Raw genomic sequence first — 24,799 nt, 5'->3', positions numbered from 1 at the left:
ATGTGGAGAAATTGGAACCCTTTCACACCATTGGTGGGAATGCAAGTAGAGGAAAACAGTAGAGGCTCCTTAACAGATTAAAAATAGAGCTACCATATGATCCAGCAATCCAACTTCTGGGTATAAAGGAATTTAAATCAGGATCTCAAAGAGATATCTGCACTCCCATGTTCTTTGCCGCACTGTTTACAATAGCTAAGAAGTGGAAACAAATGTCCATCAACAGATGAATGGATAAGGAAAATGTGATATACACATACAAGGGAATACTATTCAGCCTATAAAAAGGGAAGTAGCTCTAAAATATGTGCTGACGTGCATTGACTTCAGGGACATTATGCTAAGTAAGTACGATAAGCCAGAGACAGAAAGACAAGTACTGAATCAGTTCACTTATATGAGATATCTAAAATAGTCAAATAAATAAAATCAAAGACTGGAATAATGGTTACCACAGCCTGGGGGAGTAGAGAGGGAAATCAGGAATTTTTAATAGAGAAAATGGTAAAAAGTTTCAGTTAAGTAAGATGAAACAGTACTATACATCTGCTGTGCAATATTGTACCAATAATTAATAATAATGTACTTAACTTTTGTACACTTAACTTTTGCTAAGGTGAAGGCTTTCATGTTAAGAGTTCTTGCCACAATAAAATAATAATAATAATAATAATAATAATAATAATTAATAATAATAAAAAGTGTTCTCTGTAATCTCTGTTGTCATTTCAGAAATAGTAGAGGAGGAAAAGGGAAAAGGAAGAAATTCCCAGAGAAAAGGGACAAGGACCATAGGAAAAAATGGTGTGGGTAGGTACTCCTAAGGAAGATGATGAAAGTTTATACAAGAATATTCCTCATCTACAAACGAGGGGAAATTACATCTATCTTGTGGAGTTTCAGCTTTGCTGCAGACCGGAGACTGATATATCCCTCCATTTTGTTTCATTTCTCAAAGAGAATTGTACTGTGGGGTGATCCATTCCTGCTCCAACAGTGTGTGCATGTTGGGATGATAGGACACAGGAAATATAATTTGTATTTAGTTTACAAGTTTCCAGTTTAAGAGGCACCTTAATTCACACTTGGTACAGGGACAGTGTGGCAGCTCTCAGAGATCTGAATTTTAAGGTCATTGTTAAAATTGGATGAGTATTGGGTTTTCTCCCTCAATGGGAGTGGCAGATTAAATTACTACTGTTCACTCATATTTGGTACCCCTCCATATGGTAACTCCCCATAGGCAGATTATAAACTCTTATCCTCTGAAATTTAGGGATGGCCATATGACTTGCTTTGACCAATGAAATATGAATGGAAATAATACGTGTTACTTCCAAATGGAAGCTTTAACAGTAAGATCGTGGTTCAGAAACTCTTTTCCTTTGCTACAACAATAGATTCCAGAAAAAGTTTGCTCCATTAGCCTGGATCCCATCAGGAAGACAAGATGGAGAACAGCTCTAGCTAGCTCATGATGGACATGAAGCATAAGTGAGGAGTAAATCTTTATGGTTGTAAGCCAATCAGCTTGTTTTATATTTGTTGTCTCAACATGACCTAGCCTACCTATCCTGATTAATACATGTCTTATCTTTGCTCAATTTATTATATGATTTTTAAATTGACATAATATACATTTGTATATGAAATACATATGTATATGCATACACACACAAAATGGTTTTTCATAACAAATGCTGGTTCTATTTTGTTGTCAAATTTTTTTACAGATATTGTATCCTAGAACAATGTTTTATTTTTATGTCACTCAGTCTCTCCATTTTTTCCATTTCATGTGTATGCATGCATGAGAGAAAGACAGCAGAGTAGAATAGGCAAATTTTACCTCACTGTCCAAGTTTATATAAAAGTTACACATTACCCCTAAAATTTTGTAGTCATTTTAAAAAAAGACTTATTTATTTATTTTAGAGAGACAGAGAGAGAGAGAGTACAAGCAGGAGAGCCAGAGGGAGAGGGAGAGAGAATCCAAGCTGACTCTGCTAGGCGGGAAACCCAACCAAGGACTTGATTTCAGGATCCTGAGATCACAAACTCAGAGAAAATGAAGAGTTAGACACTTAACTGACTGCCAACCAGGCATCTCAAATTTTGTAGTCATTTAAAAAAGGCATTTGTCTTCAATTCTTCTGGGAGATAGCCTGGTGAAGAAACAGAATACTAACTTAGTTATTCAGTTATCAAACATCATTTATTAATTTTTTCTACCCCCACTGATATGAAAGGTTATCATTATAATATTCTGTATCTACACTTGAGTTCATTTCTAGATTTGGTGTTCTATTCCATTTATCTGTATTCCAGGTACACTACATCTTAATGACTGGAAATTTATATACATTTTTATATCTTGTAAAGCCAGACCTTCTCACCATGACTATCATTACTTTGGTTTTTCATTATTATATTGGCCAATCTTATCCATTCACTCTTAGAAATTAACTTAATAATTATTTTTGTCAAGTTCTTTCCAAAATTCATTAAGAGGATGACTTCTCACACTATTTATAAGTTAATTAAGAGAATTGACATCTTTAAATATTGAGATTTCTTGTCAAGGTAGATGGATGTCACTTAACTAACTCAAGTCATCTTGTATTTTCTTCCTTAGTAGAGTTGTCTTCTCTCAAGCCCATGGAAAGTTATAAATTGCTACTGTAATTGGGATAATTATCTGTTTTTTATTTTTAAAATTATATTTTAATAGTCACCTTACTAAGATTTTCTATATTTTAAAACTTTTTTCAACTAAATCCTTTTTCAATTAGGCAATTATTTATAAATATGGGTATTTTATATTAATTTCTAAAACTGATATATTATTTTCTAACTGCAAGACTAGAATTTCCTGAATAATGTTGAGATAGCAGATATCTTTGCTGTGTTATTTCATCAGTAATATTTCTTATATTTCAGTTTTAAAAATAACAGAAACTTTTGGTTTCTTAATGAAACTTGTTTTATGTTAAATAACTATAAAACCTTAGTATACATGGAATTTTTATCATACATGTGTATTAAAAGTCTCATCATTTGAAAGGATTATAAAATGATCATACTATCAACCAATACATTGATTATTTTTATTTCATTAAGATATATCTTAATAGCTTTAAATTTCAGAAATAAATCCAAGTGTCTATAATGCATTATTTGTTTAATACCCTACTGGCTTCAATTTGCTATATTTTTTGGGATTTTTCTTAGCATATTAGCTCCATGAGAACTAAGATCCTCCACCGTATCTCTACTACAATTTTCTATAACTTGTAACATTAACTAAATTATTATTAATGAATAGATGCCTATATATCTGTAAATAATATTTCCCTTTTTAAAATTTGCTGTCACTGTCAAACTATCTCATTCTAGTGCAGGAGCTATGAATCTGAATATGGCAAGTTAAAATGACATAGATGATCCTTCTCCCCTTCTCTCTGCTATAAATATTTTTTTAAATGATAAATAAGACATGATTGGAAAAAAATTTCGTTAAAAACAAAAACAAGGGGAACCCTGGGTGGCTCAGTGGTTTAGTGCCTGCCTTCAGCCCAGGGCGTGATCCTGGAGTCCCGGGATCGATTTCCACCTCGGGCTCCCTGTGTGGAGCCTGCTTCTCCCTCTGCCTGTGTCTCTGCCTCTCTCTCTCTCTGTCATGAATAAATAAATAAAATCTTAAAAACAAAACAAAACAAACAAAAACAAAAACAAAGAACGAAGGAAGGAATGTCTCTGGTTCCATGAATAAGAAAAGCTAAAGTCAGTGTAATAAGCCTGAAAACAGCTTACCTGGCCAATCCAGGGCTTTTAATTATAGATAGATGCCCAAGAGACTGGAGGCTGGGTCCTACTGATCCACAGAATCAGAATATGTGGCCTCGGTCCAATCGGAAGAGAGACAGGAATCTAAAACCAATCCATTTGTATGAGCCAGGAGTGTTCAAGAGGTTCCCTTCTGTTCGGAAGCCAAGGAAAGGATGAGGAAGTTTGCCTGTGTCTACAGCCTTGGGTGAAATTTAAAAAAGTCAAAACTTCAGCTTCATCAAATTCATCTGCAAGGCCTAAATGTAGGACACTTTTGTAATTTGGCTGCAAGTAAATAAATTAAGATTTTAAGCTAGTGCAGGATCGTTAAACCCTCATGGAGTGGTACAAGCTCCACACTGCTCTGAAGCATCCTTTCACACCTCAGTGCCCACAGTAAAACTAAATCAACATCAAAGTAAAGATCTAAAGATCATGAGCTCACAGAGAAATGCTGCAAATTATATAAGAAACAAATTATAAGGTAGAATCAGCACATACCACCAACAGAATAGTTAGCACAGGGCAAACTTCAGATTACAGAAAAGCCAAAAGATACTAAAAACTAATTATGATAAGATTAAAAAAATAAAAGAAGAATTGAAACTATTATGAAAAACAGGACATTACTAAGAAAATATTTATAAAATAGCCATACACAATTTCTGCAAAATGGAAAGAATGGTTATTGACTCTAAAAGCTCAGTGCATTGGTTAAATACCAGAAAACTCATTTCTGAAGAGAAAAATTAGTGTATAAATTAACATATTTTAAGGTATATATAATCTATAAATATATTTTTCAGCTATATCCTTATGACTATATTTTCTCATTACATTTGATTTCTAGATACTCTGTGATTTTTCATTCACTTCATCTTTGATATATTAATTGATAAAAATAGTGCAATGTACCAAGTACTTAGATGATATGTAGAAAGTGCTTAACACATCGACTGTGCTTTGTTAACGTTTGCTGTCATTATTTACATGATTTACCTAATATAGTCCTTACAGCAATCTTATAAAATAGGAATTAATATTATTTCTTTTTACTTGAAGGAGAAAGATACCTGGAGGCTAAGTGACTTGCCCAGGTTCACACAGCTATTAAGAAATAAAATCAGGTTTTCATACAGACTCCTCATAGTGTAATGACCCTCTGAAGATGGTCACACTACCATAGGTCATTTTGTAATTACCAAGTAATTTATGTTTTGTTATCAGTTCCTACACTGAGGAAATATTTGAATTTTTTTTTAAATCATATATATGATTTCTGATTATAGGTTATACATTCTTATATTCAACTATTTGATTCCTGAGGTCATTTTTCAGGAAAAGTTCATGAATAGTACGACAAATAATTTTTTTGTATATCTAACAACATATGTGCATGAGTTTGAGTTAAATGAATGCTAATTGGGCAGTAAATAGAATTATGGGAAATCAGTTTTTTATCCTAAGAAAGCAAGTTGTACCACCTGTCACTGACAGAGCTGTGTTTTATCCAAACCCACTTTGGTTCCTCCTGGGCATTGTTTTACAAGCTTTCTGGGAAGTTAACCATGGCTATTAGTGCAATGGGACATTAGGTGGAAGCAACAGACGTCACATTTATGTTTGTCCCATAAAAACTTCACAAGCTTCTCCACTCTCTCTTTTCCCATATACTGACTGAAAGGAGAGGTCTCTGAAAACTTGGAAAAGGGTGGAACCCCAAAGAGGAACCCAGATTTCTGAATGAGTACAAGGAAAGCCACTTGCTCAGAAATACTTGTCGAGTTTTATATAAGCAAGAAGTAATTTCACTGTGTTAAGCCACTGAGATATGGGGCGTTGAAATAGTATCTTGTATTATTCACCATAACCAATCTAAGACAGTTTTCTGGATCATAGTGTTTCACAGGTTTTATGCTAATGTTATTCTCTCCTTTATTGATAACCAGCTCTTAAAATCTGATGCTTGTTAAATATTCTCTTTGTCCTTGTAATTTATGTTACATGTAAGTATGAGTGTCTTTTCATTAGTTTTGCCCTGCACTCACTGAACTCCTTCCTTATGGATGCACGGGTTGTGGCTGGCAGAACAATGGCCCTCCGAAAATGTTCACATCTTAATTCCTGAAGCCCGTGAATATAAACCCTCTTATGGCAAAAGAGACTTTGAGCTGGAATTAAATTAAGAACCTTGAGATGGGGAGATCATTCTGGATTTCCCAAGGGGGTCCAAGCTAATCACAAAGGGCCTTAATAGCAGATTAATTTTCCCAGTTGTGGTCAGAAGAAATATCACAAGAGATGCTGGGCCAAAGAGGTGCATAGTTGGAGCATTGAAGGGGAAGGAAGAGACCATGAGCCAAGGAATGTGGTAGTTTCGACAATGGGAGAAGACAAGGAAGTAGATGCTCCCCTCGAGTCTCTAGAAAGAAATGCAACCCTGCTGACATTTTGATTCATCCCAGGGAGACCTATGTCAGACTAATATACTGAGCTGTAAGGTAATGAATTTTTGTTGTTTTTTACCCATAAAGTTTGTAGTATTTTGTCTTAGAAGAGATAGAAAATTAATACACAGGACTTTGGTCAGCTCAAAAAATTTATTGTATTATATTATTATATTATTTATTGTATTATTATTTTATTACTGCTTTTCTTCTGTAAATTCTATTTCTTCCTCCTAAAATTCAAATTATACATATATTGGATCATATAGATATATCCTTCATTACTTCTATTTCTCTAATTCCATTTCATCATTATTTGTCTTCATCCAAGTTCCAGTCTTCTAATGTAATAATTTTGTTTTACTGATATTGAAAATTCCCTCCTTAGAACAATTAAGATTTTTAGTTCAGCAATTATTGTTCTAAATTTCTAAAACTGTACCACCATATCAACATCTTTTGTGACTACAAAATTTTCTTGAGCATCATTTAGAATCTCTATTAGCTCTAAAAAATTATCTCTAATTTCCTGTAATAGTTGTGATATATTGGTGAACATATGTTCTGAATGCTCAAATGGTTTCCCTCTTTTGAGCAGCTATATATTTTTAATATGCTTGGTTATTTTTTTCTGCTTGATCATCCTTATAGAAGTAGATATAATGATTATTTTTGGTATCTAAAATACATGAAAAAAATGAGAACAAATGTTTAAGATGCATTGGATTTTTCCTTGCCTAGATAGTAACTGACATTTCCTACATGATAAAGATGGAGTTGTAAGCAGCAGGTGGTGTCTGAAGGGGTTTGGAACTTCACCCTTGTTTAAAACCAGCTTATTCTTTTGTGTCTCTTAGCAGAGTAAAGCCAGTTGGACATGCAAGCTCTCTCCAGACACAATATGACAGGACTTAGCTGGGTCTATCCCTGCCACTCAATTCCTCGCTACCATTTTGATTTGCAGACTCTGAGGGGAGGGGATTTTAGATATGGAGAATAGCATTCTTTGCAATAAGAGGCAGGCAATGTATGGGAGAAGCAGAAGGGACCCTGAGTTTGACTGGTATCAAGGTTTTATATCACCACTTTATACCACAAAGGACTATTTAAAGAGCCATGAATTTTCCTTTGGGTTTTCAGAGCTATGAGCATAATAATCATTGTTGGTTAAAGAGGAAATAATACCAGTTAGCAGAAATGGCATTTTATGGAATATTTATTTTTCATAATCCAATTATATTATTTGAGACCTGGATATTGCTGGATAGAAAAATAATCACATTTAATGAACAGTACTGTGATAAATGCTTTTACAAATATGATCTTATTCATTCTTGTTTAATTGTTTCAAAAAACCTATTGAATAAACTTTGTAATCTATGTATTACAGAAGAGAAGATAACTGCAACTCAGAGGATTGTTGTCCAAGAAAAGATAGGTATAAATATTGAGCAGAACCAGGATCAGAATTTAAACAGAGATTGGCCCACTCTAGATTCAGTTCTGAAATTGAAGTGCAAATGTATTTAGTGGTAAACAATTCCAGGATGACATGTGAGGTCTGTGTCTAAAGGAAATTTTATGTCTTAACTCAGACATCAGTGGTATAAATGAGATCAGTGGTACTGGCTGTTCTAGAACTCCATCAGAGCATAGTCTGAGGTTACCTATATCACAGAAGTAATGTAATTGATCAAGCATCTTTTGCACTTTTTAATATAAATTACATTTCTGTGATTTTTCACAATGTAATTGCTCTGTGTGTAGTTCTTTTTCATGCTAAATTTCACATTTCCTTGATGTGGTCAGTTCCTATGAATTCAAATCAGTGGAATTCAAACAGGATTACATTTCTTTCATCTAAATAATTTATCTTAAAAAAATGGATGTGAAGAGAGTGGCTTAGAAATAGAAAGCATTAGATACACAGAATCTGCTCTTGGCTTCTAGGAGTATGAAGGAAATTGCACAATAAATCAATTTTTATGGATGCTATTGACTTGCAACATTTGCTGCTTTTAAAAATTAATAGCTGAAATAATGAACATTCAAAAAACTCTCTCCACCGTCAGTTTGATTAATTTCTTGATATGAAGTACAGATGACAGATGCAATATTTTAAACTAGATTTTCCTGCAGTCCCATCAGAGAAAATCCAGATAGAAACCACGATTGCCAATATGTTCTTTTAATTTTTTTCAGTTAATTTGTGCAAAAGATCCTGTTGTAGAGAATGCTCTATCCAATAAAATGAAAGTTTAATTATTTGTATAAATATTATTGTAAATGCACAATAGTGCCTCCATAGTCCAAGTGTCATAATTTTATATTAATATTGCATTACAGTAAAACTGGTAATAAAGTGCTTCTCTGAAGAAATTGTGCATGGATTTTTAACATGGTGTTCAGCCAGTAGATGAGTTTATTAAAGTTACTGAATTATGTAGTGGGGAAAATGGAGTTACTAAAACCCTACCCATGGAAACTGCAACAAAATGGAGACAATGAAATGGTTATAAGAAATTAGAAGTCAAACTTTGTGATTTTTTGCACCAATTTTAAAAACATGAATAGCTTCAGCTTTCTATGAACTATACACATCCATCTAAATTAGTTTCCAGTAAATTCATGCAAGCCCATGAAAACAAGAGATAATGTAATGCAGAAAAATGCATACTAGAACAGCAGACCCAATTATGACTGTGGAAATAAAAATCCTCCCAGAGCATTTCTTGAGTATCTTAGAGTCTCATAGGCAGAGGGAAGAGACAAAGAAGGATATAGTTCTCATTTGGATCTTATCAAAAGGGTACTTATTTATCTCCTATTATATAAACTTGAATGGCTCACATACTACTTCTTAACCCCCTGAACTTACCCTGAAGTTGTTATTTTATATTGGGAAACATTCTTAGATCATCTAGATGAATATGTATTTTATTAAAGGTAGGTCAGCACATCATTTGGTCCATATGAGTATAAAACAGTGCTTGAGAACATGGCTTTGGAGTCAGTCTAGCCTCCAATTTGCTTTGCAACTCTGCCATTTGCTATGTGAGTCTACACAAGTTAACTAACCTCTATGAGCTTCTCCCATTCTTAGAGAGCTAAAATAAATAAATAAGGTATTCCCTGCAGTATTAAGATAATAAGGTATTACTATGGTAAACAGTTTGTAATGATGTTTCAAAGGTCTCCAAGGTCACTTCAGGTTTGGTGAGTTGCTAGAAGTACTCACAGAACTCAGAAAAACTCTTGGACTCATGGTTATGGTTTATTACAGAGAAAGGATACAGTTAAAAAATCAACAGAGAAAAAAGGTGCATAGTTTGGAGTCCAGGAGAAACCAGGCTTGAGCTTCCAGTTGCTACCTCCCAGTGGGGTCACATGGACAGCTCTTAATCCTGCCAACAATAATGTGTGATGTGTTTCAATTATTATCAATGAGGAAAGATTGCCTAAACCTTGCATCCGTAGGTTTTTTTTTTTTTTTTTTTTTTTCAGTTTAGTTATGCAGACACAGAGCACCCACATCACTGACCTTGGCTACTCAGGCTCTAGCCCCCTGGAGGTCAAAATCATACAGCATGGCCGAAGATCCTAGGTAAGCAGAAAGAGACGTTCACCATAAGTCACATCATAAGTATAAATGACCTCACAAGGCTGAAGACCCTAGGCATATAAATATACTCTTCACAGGCAGGATATTCCAAGGACTTAGAGATTTCTCCCAGAAGCTGGTTTGTGAAATAAGAATGGTAGCCACAAAACAGAGGCCATCCCAAGACATCTGGAATCAGACGAAACATGAAGGGGCACTTCCTTCCCCCTGATTCCTTCTGATGAAAATGTGATAGATGTAAAGGAATGAAACCCTTCTCAAACTTCTTAGAACCTGGCCCAGAGCTAAGCTTTCAGAAATAATCAGAATTGAGTCAGGATCAGCATCAGGTTTGAGTGGGATTCTCTTGCTTGAAAACTGACCCCATTACAGTGGTCATGGCTCCAGGTATAATGTGGGGCATCTAATACTGTGCTTCTTTAAGGCAAGTAGTGGAGGCAGCAATTTGAGATGGTTTGGTGAATCATGTGCTTAAGAGAGAATCAGTACTTGATAAAGAAGTTGTTAAAACTCAGATTCCCTTTCTCTTCTGTCTTCCTCTTTCTCCCCTTTCTTTTTTAAATTGGCCCAAGAAACTTCCATACTTATTTGCAGTAGGCAGGATAATGGGCACACAAAGATAGCAGATTCTAATTGTGAAACCTGTGGCTATTACCTTATTTGAAAGAAAAGATATTTACAGATATGATTAAGACTCTTTGGATAAGTAGTGTTACACAGGATTGTGTCCCATCAAAATTCATATGTTGAAGTGCTAATCCTGGTATCTCAGAATATAACTTCATTTGGAAATAGGATTTTTGCACATGCTATTAGTTAAAATGAGGTCATATTGGAGTAGGGTAAGCCCCTAATCTAATAGGACTGGTGTCCTTATAAAAGGGGAAGGTTTGAGACAGACACACACGTACAAAAGGGGAACATCATGAGAAGATGAAGGCAGAGATCAAGGTGATGAGACTACAAGCCAACGAATGCCAAGGATTGCCATCAAACCTCCAGAAGCTGGGGAGACAGGCATGAGATAGATTCTCCTACACAGCCTTCAGAATGAACAAACTCTGTTGAACCTTGATCTCAGAGTTTTAACCACTAGGACTGAAAGACAATAAATTTTTGTTTAAATCACCCACATTATGGTATTTAGTTATTACTGCAGCCTTAGGAAATTAATACAGAGAGATTTTCCTGGATTATCCAGGTGGACACTTACTGCAATCATATGTGTTTTTATAAGACAGGCATAGGGAGACTTCACACAGACACAGAACATGACAAAGCATATACAGAGGAAGAGGAGGCAATGTGACTATAGAGACAGAGACTAGAATGATGTGGTCACAAGTCAAGGAACGCAGGCAGCAATCTACAGCTGGAAAAGGCAAGAAAGATATTCTCCCTAGAGCCTTTGGAAGAACAGCTCTGTCAACATCTTGATTTTGCCCAGGGATACCCATTTTAGACTTCCAGACTCCAGGACTGTTAGACAATAAATTTCTTTTGTCTTAACCCATCAAGTTTGTGGCGATTTGTTACATTAGTCATAGGAAACAAATACATTATATATTCAGCTAACATAATATCTATGAATACCTGTCATATTTTTAAGAATAGAACATTTGACTGTAGCTGTGGCGAAGGACATTCCACAGTGCTGTAATAGTGGATGGTCAATGTTTCATCTATATGTCAAGTTTATACTTTCATATTTAAGACAATTTATAAAATATAGAAATTAAATTACAGCAGCTATGAGGTTTATGATTTTAAGGATATTTTATCCTGATACTAGTGTAAAGTATTTTGAATGAACTTAGTGTATTTGGTTACTATAAAGATGTAAGCTTTTAGACACAAAATAATGATCACTGAAAAACAGCATGGGTTCATTAATCAAAAGTTATATCAGATCAAATGTATTTATTTTCTTTGCCAACATTAGTAGACAATACATTCTCAGACATATGATGGGTCTGGTATGACTAGATGAAGATCTTTGAGCAAAGGTAGCAAAAGACAGGTTGGATGTAAAATGGTTACATGGTAAATCCATCTGTCATCGATCCATGTAACTATCTTTCTATCAATTGATTTATTTATTGATGTCACAACAAAAGGAGGTTTCAGGTAACATGGGCAGACATTTATGAGGCACTTTCTATGGGCTAGCCACTGGTCTGAATCCTTCTGCTTTTACACATTATTTGTTCTCTTCACCTTGGCCAACATTTTCCTGCTGTCACTCTCACTCTTTCTCCTTCCCCTCTCTCTTTTCTACTTTCTTTGTCATGCAGTATTTCTGCCCATTTCTTAGGCAGATTTAAAGATAATTAACTCCAGGGACACCTGGGTGGCTCAGTCAGTTAAGCATCTGACTCTTGATTTCGGCTCAGGTCATGATCTCAGGGTTGTGGGAAGGGTCTACCTTGGACTCTGCACTGGGCAAGAAGCCTGTGTGAGATTCTCTCTCCTTCTCCCTCTGCCCCTCCTTCCAAATCTTGCATGCTCTGTCTCTCTCTCTCAAAAAAAAAAAAAAAAAAAAAGATAAAATTTAAAAACAAGATAATTGAGTCCAATTCTGTGCTGTTTTAATATAATAGCTACTGGGCACTTGAAATGTGGCTAGTTCAAAGTGAGATTGCCTTAAATACAAAGTACATAACTAAATTTTAAAGACTTTGTATTAACGATGCGAAATAGCTCATAAACAATTTCTTACGTGGGCTACATTTTGAGATAATAGTATTTTTGATATTATTCCATAGAATAAAATACATTCCTAAGATAATTTGACCCAATTAATGTGGCCACTACAAATTTTAAGTGATAAGTGTAGCTCACTTGTGGCTTGCTCTAGGTGAAGGGTAAGGACCTTGCCTTTGTATCATTAGCAAAAAAATTGTGTTAGCAATTTTTGCTAAACATTCCTGGAGTAGGTAGGAAGGTAATCTACCTCAGGAAAATTTTTGTGCCACTACTTTAGAGCCAAAAATGAGTGCAGGCAATTGTAGTTTGAAATGACAATTATTTTTTTCTGTAACCAATGACAAAAGCTACTTAATCAGTTCATTAAACTTGTTGGACACTATTGTATGATCGTTGAAAGCAGGCATCCTCCTCCACAGTATGTCCTTCCAAAAGTGTTCTTTGGAATTGCTCTTTCCCACCTCTGATGAAATCTCAAGCAGTTCCCAAAGGTTTCTGGTCTCTTTCAGAAAGAATAACAATCTAATTTCAAAAATTTAAAAATCTCATCAAATCTAACATTACAGTTTAATCTATTATACAATTCAAATTATCTTTCCCCAGCTGGGGCCTGCCTCAGCTGTGCATCCTGCAAAGAGCAAGAAAAGCACACTTGGTGTCTGAATTCTTCAACTCTCCCCTCCCCACTGCTGCTTTTGTCCCTTCCAAAGCTGCAGAGAAGAGGGAAGTGCCAGGGAGAAAAACTCTCAAATACCACCTGACTTGTATAGTTAGCACATGGCTTCAGGGCTCTGTGGGCAGCAGATAAGTAACTGGTTTTTCTCTCTGGGCCTTTGTTCAATGCCTCTGAGATCATTCTGGTGTAGACCTCTAAACATAGCCCTTGTGAGGCAGGAGACATAGCATCTCGTTGACCACTATCTCTAAAGCCTGTGTGCTTCCAGCAGACAGCCCAGTGCTGGGTCTGTTCACCTCTTCATCCCTTTTTGGTATGATTCCCTATCAAGATGGCTGCAGGCTGCTTCCCTTTGGTGGAGTGCACATTTGTTTCCGGGAAACTTGACACATTTCTCTCTCCTCTCTCCCAGCTTCTTTCCTCTGTCACCATGTAGTCTGCCCTAGGTTTTAGGGAGTTACCAGTGTCTCTAGGTGTCCAGATTCCAGGGAACATAAAGCAAATGTTCCAAATGACTTGTTTCACACAGCCCTTATTTTGGCTTGAGATGGTGGTGTACATTGCCTTAACCTCCGTCATGAGTAGCTGGAAAGAAGAAATGCCATAGTACTATAACAACTCTTTCCAAGATAATTTAGACTCTGTATTAGGATAGTTTAGAAAATGATAAAAAATGGAACACCAAATTTTAGGATCTTAAGAAAGAAGTTTATCTAGCTTTCCCATATTAGTCCTGGGTGGGACTTTAGAAAGTGGCTGGCTCTCTTCAGGTGATCATTCAGGGACTCTTTCCATCTTCAGCCACATGAGTTCCTAAGGCCTCGTCATCATCTGTATCCATATTGAGAAAGGAAGAGTACGTACACATCTGTCTCTAGAAAGCCCTAGCCTAGAAGTATCACACACCTCTTCTGTTCCCATTCCATTGGTCATACCAGCTTGCATGAGAGCCTGAGAAACACACTGCAGCCACATGCCCACCTATTGCTCTCTCTATGGTAGGAAAGAACAGATTTCACTTTACAGTTGATGATATTTGCAACAATCTCAAGGAACACTAAGCTCCCCATGAGTCTTTTGCCTTTTCCTTCCTTACATACCCTGGGAGAGAAACAGCCATTAAAATTGGGAGAAATCATTTCATAGCACCATACAGCATGTCAGGAAGAGTGGCTGTGTCTATCATGTTGGGAAATAGAGATACTTGTACCCATATTGTTGTTTTTCTCAGCATTTTGAGTCTCAGTAGAAACAGAGACAAAGTGTATCTCTATAACTTTCTATTACTCAATCATTTAATAAGTACCCATTCTATGCCATAAACTTTATATCTGTCATCTCATTTATTCTTACAACAATTCTTTGACATAAGAATGAGGCTCAGAGAGGTTATTTGAGTTATTTTAAGCAATTAAAACAAAGAATACAAAGAGAAGTTGAAATTGAAAGTCAATTTTTCAGGATCTTATGATAAACTACCTTTTGACTACCCCCCCTCAATATTGACATTTTATGATAATTACCTTTCTCTTTTTTAGCTAATTTTTCTTTTAAATTTTGACATCAATTATATAAATAAAAGAAATGCATATTCTTATATATGTATATATGTATATAGCTACAGTATTTATTTCCTATGTATATACGCAGTACCTATGCATATGTATACTGATTACCTTTGAAGGGATATAGGAACAATCACTGTGAAAAGTAAACCTTTTTTTCAAAAGGGAAAATTCTTTCTTCAAATTATTTACTATCCACGGAATATATCTTAAAATTTATTATTGAAAGAGAAACATGCAAAATGGAAAACATTATTCTGAACATAATAATTTGCCAATCAAAATAAAGCCAATTGCATCTGTATTAAAAAACAAAAAGCTTGACTATAATTTCTAATATATTCAAGCATTTACAAAGTCTTTAGGGATAAAGTATTGTAGTATGATTTTTGACTTTCAGTGACATATTAGTCAGGGTTCAATTACAAACTAACTGGATGTGTTAGGGGAACAGGTTCTATACTAAGCTTCAAGAAACAACTCCCAGAACAATCATAGAGGGCCTGCCAGAGAACTGTTGCCTCTGCCATGATTCTCACATGGATGGGTTCATAAAGGCCACCATAGCTGCTGCTTCCAAGACAACACCCCTCTGTGTGCTCAGAGCCAGGCAAGTGATCGCCATAGTCTCCACCACTTGACACCCATGGATTTAGAGGATGGGCATTTCAGACCTCTGCTGTGGCTGGTACCAAAAACCTCCACAGAAACACTTGTCAGCAGAAATAGCAGAAGCAACAGAAGTGTGGCCTCTGCCTCTTGACACTGATACCTCCCTTTCACGTGTCACCATGGCTCCTCTGTTGAGTGAAAGCTCGATTGTGTTCAGAAGCTAAGCTGTAAAGGAGTCTTACTTTAGCCTTTGGCCTGCACAAAATTATGCTGCAAAGAGTGGGAATGAAGCTGGGGAGTGAATCTACTGCACCCACCACAGGAGGGAGGGCACGGAGGTTTGAATATCTTTTTCACATGCAAAAAGGACAAATTAACGTTAGGTGATTTGCAAGCAGGCATTGGTTTTCTGATTGTGTGTTTTAAATGTGCAGTCACTCTTCAGATGAAAATATTACTCCTATTTGGAAAAGTCTTGACATGACAAATAAGCAGCTATCCGCTGACTTCAATTATAGCTGTTTTTACAAGGACCCTCGAATGGGTCATGCTACGACTCATTATTTTTTCCATTTCAAACAAAATAATTAATTGTTCTCATTTGGAAATAGTTTTGTCTGGATGAAGAATATAATTTTATTCAGGAAGTCTATTTCCCTTCACTTAACTATGTGTCAGGCACTAAGATATCTCTTAACCCTTACAACAACTTTTAAAGGTAGGAAATATTAGTCTTGTTTATAGGTAAGAAATTGAATCTCAGAAAGGTTAAGTAATTTGTCTAGAGTCATACCACCAGGAAAAAAGTCCAAGTTAGGTTGTGACCCCAGTTCACCTGACTCATCCTTAATATTAGGAGATTGCCACACAGTTGGTGGTATCCTGTGTGTTTAAGAACAACTCACACATTTTCTTTATGCCTGTGTACTTTGCCAGGTTTCCACATAAGCAGTTGCATGCCATCTTCATGGTGTGACATCTCAGCTGCATCTTCAACCTACTGAGAAAGAAAGTCAGTAGCTTTAACTGTCCATTAAGGAGACAGTTAGAGAAGGTGGTAAGAGTGAAGCCGCTCAGAGAGAGAGTACACCTAATGGCAGTGTAAGCAGATAGAGAGCCCGGATCTAGGAAAACCAAAGCTGCCTATATAAGAAGTGGAAGAGGAGTGAAGGAAGAGTGGAAAAAGAGAACATAATTACATAATTCCCATGGAGCTGCTAAGTTGACATCAAAAAAAAAAAAAAAAAAAAAAAAATTCTGCCACCATGGCCAGAAAAGGAAAAATAAAATGAAGCAAGAAGGAAGAGCCACTATGCAGAAGATAAGAACTACCATTCACACCTAAGTAGATGCATAAGGCAGTCATACAGGTCATTTTGGTTATGGTGAACTTGTCAAAGAGTAAAGAAAGTCAAAAGTGGGAAAGATGATTGAATTATGAGTTTGAATGCTTACAGACCAATGATAAAAAAATAACAAAAACCTATAATCACGTCTCAAGTTGCACATATAATTATAATGTTAACAAAAATATATATTTATGTATATTCATGGGGAAATCACTTTGTATTAAGATAAAGTAAATGGCTGTATCCTAAAAAAAGTATAATTCAGTTAAGTTTTAAGCTGCTTAATAGAATTCAGAGTAAAAGTAACATCACCAAACACAGAAATTTTAAGGCATCTAAAAAAATATTTTATTTATTTATTTATTATTTATTTATTTATTTATGAGAGAGCACAAACAGGGGGAACAGCAGAGGGAGAGGGAGAAGCTGGTTCCCTGCTCAGCAGGGAGCCCGATGTTGGGCTGGATCCCAAGATCCTGGAATCATGACTGGAACTGAAGGCAGACATTTAACCAACTGAGCCACAAAGGTGTCCCATTAAAGCATCTTATAATTATGATATAAAAATTTACAGTTTTGGTGAAATTATGGGTATATTATTTCCACATTGATATCTTGGCTTTGGGACAACTATGAATAATGTAAACAAGGAGAACTCTTTACTCAATATGGTCAATACATTTGAATTAATATCTAGTGATTTTTTTTCCTGGTTAGCTCATTCACTTATTCAAAGAATCTTTATCGAGCATATTCTTATGTGACTTGCCTTTGAAAAAAGGATCTCCAGGAACTCTTAATTTTGGAATATGCTATCTATATGTAATAAAAAACCAGAAGTGAATATTATACTATTGTGACGCTATGAACTTTTCTATTCATAGGGGAAAAATATATCCTCTTCACATTCACCAATTCAAATGCTCTCTCCACGTAGAGGGATTCCTGTGCCTGTATATTTTGTTCTATTACCACACTAAGCCAGTCCACTTGCATTTAAAACTCAAGGCTATCTTCATTTATATATTCACTTATAGGTAGTATGACATAGCTATTGGAGTTTAACTCTCGACCTAGAGCACTGTGAATTAGTTTTTAAGAATTGAAGGGCTATTCATTTTTATCATGAACCAATAAATCATTCAGAAGTTATTTTATGGCACTGATAGTTCAGATATTTTTCAGAAAAGTTTAAAACATCTTTCCATTTAAAATAATTTTGCATTTTAAGTAATTTATAATCACAAGAAATAATCATTTTTCAAATTTATTTCAAAGTTAGCATCACCTCAGGTAGCAAAACAATCAAATTTATTTCTAATGACATCTTTTTTATTAGGTGCCTTTGTTTACAAACTATTTGATAACTTCAATCTCCTAATTTAAGAGGAAAATAGTGAGTCCAAATAGCTATACATCTATGCAGGAGTTTCTGGTTATGAACTGAAAACTAACCAAGACATAAACTAAAAAATTATGGATAGTGAATCTATCTGCAGGGTGTTATTACTGCATCCCTAAAGGTCTCATCTGTATGAATGCAAACATCTTCCTGAACCATAATGAGACTCAGTGTAAATCTCTTCAGGGTCATGTTTAACAGTCTATGCCTATGGAAATCATAAGATTATCTGCAACACTGCTCAGTTTCTTTCTGTTTCTAGCTGAATTAATTCTGCTCCATTGCACAGTTGAGCATCTGAGTGATTTCTAAAACAATAAATAACAGGCTCTGATAGGCTGACTTTAACTTTCTTGAAACTTCAAAAAATAGTGTATATTAATCATAAGGGTAAAAATTCACTAGATATTTATTGAAATAAAAAAATACAGCTTAACATCTTTACAAATCCTACTGTCTATCCTGCTGACTCAGGGACTGGGCTAGCGACATTCAATAAATATGAAAACAAAAAGCTACCTATCTACAAAGCTTTACTGGGCTTTTGCTCTTAGATATTATAATGCTAATAAATGAGAATGTGGAAACTATGCTTATACCAATAACGAGGTAGTGAAAGGAAGTAAATCAAAGAGGAAAGAGCTATACTTTCTTCTGGACATAAAATACAAACAGTTTGTGAAGACAGAGAAATATTGAAACAAGAAAACTCTAAGTCTACTTCTCCTTACTACAAGAAACATATTCAGGAAGTTACTAGTGGTAGCATGTAGAGGGAACCAAACATTTCTCATTAAAGTGATTGAGGAGGGACACCTGGGTAGCTCAGTAGGTTAAGCATCTGCCTTCAGCTCAGATTACGATCTTGAGATCTTGGGATTGAACCCTGCCTTGGGCTCCCTGCTCAGTGGGGATCTACTTGAGATTCTCTTCCTCCTCCTCTTCCTCTCCCATTTCTCCTCCCTCCTCTCATGCATGCATGCTCTCAAATAAATAAAACATTTTTTAAAAAGTGATTAAATGAAAGAACATGCATCAGGAAAAATATATACACACATATGCATACATATTTGTGTGTGTGTGTGTGTGTGTGTGTATATATTTTTTTTTCCACACAGAGGGACTATATCAGTTTTAATAGATAAATGTAATTCCATGCTGTACCAGTTTTTAAATGAGTAAAACTATCAATGGGACCACCATAGAAAAAGAAATATATGTTAAAATTAGCTTTACAGTCACTGATAAATTACTTAAATAAAAATTACAAATAACAAACATAACTTTCATGACAAGTGAGAAGAATTTTATTTGTATTTCATGTCATCTAATTAGATATATTATTCATGAAAGACTCCAGATGGACAGAAGTGAAGACTGAAGTAATTTACACAAAAACAAGTCACATTTCATGAGGTAGCACATTCTCACGGCCAGGACTCAGGTTAAAATCCTGCTTCTTCATGCAATGTATACTTTACTAATATCTGTTTCCTCACCATCAGACTCAAAACTTTACTATCAACTTTATCCCAGCAGATGACTTAAGGTTAAACAGATGAAATGTTCCCTAAATAACACTAAGAGGTTAAATCTACAGTAAAATAATTCCTGTATAAACTCACAGCTACAAATTAGTAAAAACAAGTAGTTTTATCTATGGATTTATCATTTACTTTTAACATAAGGTGGAAGCTCTTACAGAAAACTATTTCAAAATGTTTTAACTATCCATTGATTACTTATCCATTTTTTCCCTCCAACCTAATATTTCTGGGCATGCTCAATTTACAGAGAAAATGGTAGTGATTAATGACCTTGATTTGAAGGTCAGAACAATATAGAGGAAGAGGGCTGGACTTTCATATTCGCACTCCAACATCATTTGTATTATTACAAGCAAGTTTTAAATCTGTCAGTTAGTCTTCTTCTCTGCAAAATAGGAGACAGTAGCTAGTTCATAGAGTTGCTCCGCAGGATACAGTCTAAGTACTCAAAAAGCCCTGGCTGCATCAGAGAGAGTCACTGAATTTGAAGATAAGCCAACATAGTTAAGGTATTAGCCACTGTAAGTGAATGTAGTCAGAGGTTTGAGTTTTCTGTCCTAAGGAGTAATATGTTAATAATATGTGGACAACTTGGAAAACATCTCTCCTGGTCCATCCCCCCTTCTCTATTGAAACTGTGATAAATTTTTAATTTAAAAAGTTTATGATAAATATAGTAAACACAAATCAAAATGTAACTCCATGTTAACTATTGTTTCAGAGAGTGCTTCACATTTATATTAAGCTCTCATCTGGCAAGGAATCTAGCTTAGATAGCTATAACTCTCTAGTAACCAGGGGGAAATGAAGCATGAAAAGTGTGGTCCAGTAGCTTTTATGTTTTTAATCACTTTTAATCAGCAGGATTTCTGGGCAATACTAGTCTCAAGTTAATTTGCAAACATTTTTTAAAAATTATTTTATCTATTTTTAAAGATTTTATTTATTCGTGGGAGACACAGAGAGAGAGAAAGAGAGAGAGAGAGAGAGAGGCAGAGACATAGGCAGAGGGAGAAGCAGGGTCCATGCAGGGAGCCCAATGTGGGACCTAATCCCAGGCCCCAGGACCACGCCCTGGGCTGAAGGCAGGTGCTAAACTGCCAAGCCACCCAGGGATCCTCCAAACATTTTAATTTGTATTCAAATATTATCATTTTGACAATTGACATAAAATTATTAATTTCATGTGTAAAGTGTGAAAATCTTGGCACTGATTATATCTTATGGCTGTGTAAGTGTATGCATATTTTACCCCCACTCCTTTTCCATGAAAAAAAAAAAAACAAGTAGGAAGATATAGGTCAATTTATTTTTTATTTTGGAAAAAAGAAAGATCAAAAGCGGAGAGTAACGGATAATGTCTTAAAAAGATGTTCTCTACTGCAAGCCCAACTTCTCTTAGCTGGACCACAATAGCCTCTCAAGTGATGCATTTACTTCCTATGTCCATGCAAGTATCCATCCTTCCTCCCCCCAGTATCCACCACCTCCTATACTTAGGCATTGATTGCAGGAAGACATCCAAACATGTACACAGAGCAAATGCCCTTTGCAGCCATCGCTTGGGCCATGAGCCCTGCCAAGGCAAGGGCAAGGATTTTGTTAATCATTCTTTGTCTTATTCTAGTGCTGACTGAAGGTTGAATTGAAGTCATCCCTAAATGTGCCGTGGTCTCACATGCTCTTTGCTGCTCCCTCAGCCTGAAATAGTTTTAGTTTTCTTCCCAACTGCAAACTCTTAGATGTCTCTTATGGCCAACTTCTATACCCTCTCTTCCATGAAACTTTCTCAAAACTCTTGCTCACTTAGGGCAGACCTGATCCCTACTCACTTCTCTATGCACATGTTGTGCTTTCTCCTTATCTCCACTACTATTTCTCTTAGTGTATGTAAATAATTTTAAATTTTTTCAGCATGTTTCATGAGCCAGTCACTATGCTATTATGTATAATTAATGAAATATGAAAAAGAAACACCTAATCAGAGTATAAGTGGGCTATAAAGGAAACTTTATATAACAGAGTCCTGAAATCAGAGTGAAAACAAAATCTACCTTAAACTATATATATATATATATATATATATATATCTTCCATGCTCTTTTCTGTGTGTGTATATATATATACACACACACTGTTTTTGGTCTGCGTGGACAGTGCAGGGCCTGAACAGTGTCTTCTAAAAACCAAAACCCCTTCTTCTGGGATTCAAGTTGTGTTAAATTATTATAGCAAGCACAGCTCACCTTTCTTAGATAGGAGTCTAATTTTTTGATGTTAAACATTAGGGAGGATACATGGCTCTAGCAAATGTCCTTGATGCCAAGAGACCAGGACATGTGACTGAAGAGTCTCCCAGGGGGAATGTCTGTGATATACCAAAATACATCAAGAGTTCATACAAAGACAAGATCACCAGATTAGGCCTTCAAACTGGATGGAATTTTTCTACTTACACACTCACTTCTATTTCCAACCATAATATTCTAGTTTCTGTAATGGAGTATAGGTTGCCATGGTAGTAGAAGATTGATATGGAAATGGATTTTGGAAAATGGGTCATTGGAAAAAAAAAGGTTTTAACCGATAAATTTTTTTGTCATGATTACTCATTTGAAGTTTGCCCAAAACATCAAATTGCTTAGTCCTATGTTGCTGGCAAACATTCTACAGACTAAAACATTCTAAGATCATCTACACCAAAGACAACTCGAGGGGTCAGAATTCTAAAAGGTATTCATATTTACAGTCATTCCATATAGTCTGTATAATAGTTTCTCCATTCTATAGGTGGAAAAACCTAAGATAATAAGGGACTAGTACAGATTACTCATTAGTCATTGAGTTAGTAATAATACCAAAATTTCAACATGCGTCTGTTCAGTTCAAAGCCTATCTTCTTTTCCAATTTTTGGTCATTCATTTAATAAATGTACACATTGTTCTCCATGTGTAAAACATGGGTGGACTCTGAGGATGCAATAGAGAACCCACATTCACAGTTCCTACCCTTACGGAATATTTATAATCTAGTGTGAGGTCTATATAATAAACAGGTAAGAAATGAAAATTACAAATTGTGCTGTGAAGAGAAAACTTAAAACCAATTGCTAAGGTAGGAAATAACAGTACAGACTCTAATTTACATGGACTATACAGAAAAGGCCTCTATAAAGTTATTTAAACTGAGACAAAGGATAAAAAAAGAGTTGGCCTGTGAAGGGCAGAGGGAGGTCTGGTAGACAAGGATACACTATATATATATTTACTCATATATATATATATATCCCTTGCGCAAGGAAGAACTTGACAGGTTGTAAGGCCAGAAAAAGACTAGTAAGGCTGGGGCACAGTTACTGCCATGAGAAGCTACAGGCAAAGAGCCCAGGGAAGGGAGGAGACAGATCATAAGATCATAGGTGGCCTTGTAGGCTGTAAATATCAGACACCTCTAGAGCCCCAGCTCACATGCATGGGGCCAGTGTCTCTCAAACTTTTATATGCATATTAAATCACCTGGAGATCTTGTTAAAAAGTAAATTCTGGTCCACTATTCCTGGGGGTGGGGCTGAGTTTCTGTATTGTAACAGGCTTCTGAGTGACACAAAGGCTATAGGGCTGTGGACCACACATTGAGTAGCAAGATTCTATGGCCCACTTTTTTTTTACTTTACCATGGGAAGCTGTGGACTCATTTGGCCATTCTGATGCATGACCAAATTGGAAGTGTAAGGGCATTGACACTCCTTGGGACAACTCTTAACTGATGGGAACAATAAAGAATATATTAAATTCTCTCCTCTGCCAACTCTCAAGGATGTTCTCTATATGACTCCTCAGAGTTTCCCAGTGGGATAGAATCTCACTTGCCCACAGTGGTGACCAGTTCAGTGGTGTACCTTTGTTTTACCGATCCCTACTTCTTTGAATTACTTTGTTAGACATTTAAACATGGACTAATTCATTAATTTGTAAATTGTTTAGTTAGTTTTGACCAGTCTACATTGTCTCTGACTGTGTTTATATATTAAGTGGGGATAAGGGAGTACTGGGGACCTGAGTAAATACAGGTTTGAGATTAGAGATTTGCTTCACACTCAACCACCTCTAGAAGTCAGGGGTAAAGTAGCTACATAGCTCAGGATCAAGAGAAAGATGCCTAGATTAACCACCACTCAATGAAAAACATTTATTACATAGGAGGTAAGCTCCTGGGAATTTGCTCTTTTTATTTCTGAGTTCTTTGTTCATTTTCATAATCAGATTCTCATTCTCAGAAGTACCATTGTACTATCCTGTACAAGTTGTGCACATTTGTCAGCTCCTGAATATGCCACTCTTTAACTTACATCATTAAAAATTCACACATCAGGGTATTAAATTCACATTATGCATAAAAATTAACATTTACAACATAAGGTACCTGGAGATTAATAGATAAAATTAAGAAGTAAGAATAACACTATGCTCAGAACTTAAAAATACTGTTTTCAAGTTAAAAATTTACAGTAAATGAAAGAAATATGCATTGATTATGACTACTTTTAAACTTTTTCTATATGTGAGTTTCCAACTTGAAAATATAAAAGCATTTTACCTGTTTTACAAGGACACAGTGATGTCAAGAACTTTGATAAGAATATCACGTCTTCCTTCTGGCCAGGCACATCCATGCCTTCTTATCAAGTGCAGGAATGACTTTATGTCTGGCATTTTGAATACCTTGTGGGCAATGACAGAAGAAGAAGCAGTCGTTCATCTCCTCCAAAAAAAAAAAAAAAAGAATCTTAGGATCAGGCTCACTAAAATTTAATAACTGAAAAAGCAAACAGACTGAATCCAATCTTTTCATTAAATTGCCTAGCTTCAATTACTCTAACTGGATTCCAAGTGCCCTAAATGTGTTTGAATATTGACTGCCAGTTTCTCACAATCATCTTCTTTCAAGATGGTGGAGGTATTCCCAAGCCTCACCACAATGGGAGGGCTCTATGCTGGCTGAGCAGAGGCACAGGAGAACCATGAAGTTGTGCCCTGTTTCTCTG

The 24,799-nt window shown here is 35.6% G+C and overlaps 1 long non-coding RNA gene across 4 annotated transcripts; it reads right to left on the bottom strand.

The window, feature by feature from the left end:
- Window positions 1-1,708: 1,708 nt before the first annotated feature.
- Window positions 1,709-24,509, bottom strand: LOC111098360. 4 transcript variants are annotated; one of them, XR_005367459.1, is made up of 5 exons: window positions 24,352-24,509; window positions 16,362-16,456; window positions 9,817-9,875; window positions 3,814-4,028; window positions 1,709-2,165 (listed from the first exon to the last, which is right to left on the bottom strand). It is a non-coding gene; the product is annotated as an uncharacterized LOC111098360 (long non-coding RNA). The 4 variants fall into 4 exon arrangements; XR_005367460.1 differs by having other exon boundaries at window positions 3,814-3,979; XR_005367457.1 differs by lacking the exons at window positions 1,709-2,165; window positions 3,814-4,028 and adding an exon at window positions 9,542-9,679.
- Window positions 24,510-24,799: the final 290 nt, after the last annotated feature.

Source organism: Canis lupus, chromosome 12 (assembly GCF_011100685.1).
Source record: "Canis lupus familiaris isolate Mischka breed German Shepherd chromosome 12, alternate assembly UU_Cfam_GSD_1.0, whole genome shotgun sequence".
Taxonomy (NCBI): Eukaryota; Metazoa; Chordata; class Mammalia; order Carnivora; family Canidae; genus Canis; species Canis lupus.
Note: the sequence above shows the minus strand (reverse complement) of the source record. Positions and strands in the feature narration are given on the sequence as shown.